The sequence below is a fragment of the Macrosteles quadrilineatus genome, unplaced genomic scaffold (assembly GCF_028750875.1).
Source record: "Macrosteles quadrilineatus isolate MER2022 unplaced genomic scaffold, UCM_ALF_1.0 Scaffold_2__2_contigs__length_208266976, whole genome shotgun sequence".
NCBI lineage: Eukaryota > Metazoa > Arthropoda > Insecta > Hemiptera > Cicadellidae > Macrosteles > Macrosteles quadrilineatus.
In genome coordinates, this window is record NW_026542595.1 from 205,693,892 (window position 1) to 205,695,881 (window position 1,990).

Sequence of the window (1,990 nt, forward strand, 5' to 3'; positions counted from 1 at the left end):
ACAACAGCTAGTACAATATAAAGACCTTGATTCTTTTACACCAATCAAAAGTTAGATTCAATTCAATAAAACATTAGTCATCTGACAGTGAAGTTAAAACAATTTTTATGTAGAATCAGTAGCAGTTGATACTCTACAGTAAAACTGCTCATTTAGTGAACAGTTTCTGGAACAACTTAAGACTTTGCTTCAAGTAGAAGTGTGCAATATGGCTGTAAGTAACTTGACTCTCAAGTTAAACTGTTTGAATACACCTAGTGAAATTTATCCATGTTCCATTTACCTGTTGCTTTTAAGGCGTGGAAAACATCAAAATTGTCTTTTTCAGTAGGCGTCCATAAGTAATACAGCATATAATATTTTATTTAAATACCACAAACATTGATAACAAAGTAATTAAATTGACTTGAGGTCCATTATGAAATAATGATAAGTATTAAATATATTTCTGGGCGGAAGATTTCTTTTTGTCTTATTTCCTGATTTATTTTAAGTCCCTGCTCTGTCCCCTAGTATTTAAAGTAACTATATTTCTGAAAATAATAGACTGGTTTTCATATGAGCAGTGAGATAACTAAATTTGTATATATTAAGCCTTGTATTGTTTTCCTATCAAGCCTATCAAGGTTTTCCATATTTTCTCATCTTATACTTAATCAGTTTTAACATAAAATCTCAGAAACAGTGTTGGAATAAAAATAAAAATTATATACAACTAAGAATTCTGAGAAACTGGGTCTTTGTGAAAACTGCAAGAGATATTTTATTAGAGTTAAATTTACTTCAATGAATCATATAAAAAGAACTTTGTAAAAAAATTAATTAATGCAGCATTTGTTTGAACCTAGCTAACATTACAGAATACAATTTTATCTTCACACTTTACAGCAAGATTTCATGTAATGAAGGAGTATGGTGCAAAATAAAACTTTTCTCTCTGCAGTCACTTTAAATGTTATCACAAAACTAATCTCAAAGTTTCATTACATTTCTGCAGTTTAAAGAAGCATATTTTTATAGGTTACTGAGATAATATTCTCCAAGACATTGAATACTTTTAAATGATATTATCTTTAAGTCTTTAAGAGTTAGGGCCCATAGGGAAAAAAATATTTCAGTAAAAATTTTCCATTATAGCATTAGGCTAGATGAAATCTCTACTCTCTTTCATTACTGTGATACTTATTATTTCAACCTATAATAAATTGATTTCTATGAGCTCATTGAGCTTACTCTTTTACATAGGGAATAAGCTATTACATTACATTATTCATACAAGGGATAAGTCTTACCCAGGGCTAAAGGGTATTATCAAGACCTAGACCAGAACAGACTTTGTTTCTTTTTTTACCTAGAATCCAAAACACCATCCTTTTAAATTCATAATTAATCTATATATATATATATAATCGTTTGTCCTTTATGGACTCCGAAACCGCTTGACAGATTTTAATGAAACTTTCAGGCATTATTAAGCATTATTCAAGGATGGTTTTGTGTGAAGTTTGGTGCAGATCCGTCAAAAGGGCTCCGCCCCAGTGGCTCTGGAGTTTCCCATATTAACCTTATGAGTACTCATATTTAAATGGAATTAAAGAATCTTAACAGCTGTTTCAACTAAACAATTTGATTCTGTGATGTTCAATAGCATTAAAAAGTTAATAGGTTTACCAACAGGGTGCAGCACTATTATTTTTTTAAATTTATGACAATTGCTAATTTGCAACCAAAAGGTGAGTGAGCGTAGCAAACGAACTTTAACCTAGAGGCGAGTTAGCGTAGCCAACGAGCTAACCTGAAGGCAAGTGAGCGTAGCAAACGAACTTCGACCAGGACGTGATTGAGCCATGCAAAAGAGCTCATCTTGTAAATAAACGAGCATAAAAAAAAATTAACATAGGACAGGAAGCTAGTAATTCATAATTTTTAATTATATTATATTCCTATAACCAGACTAAGTAACTGGTAAATTTACCCTTATGTAATCAAG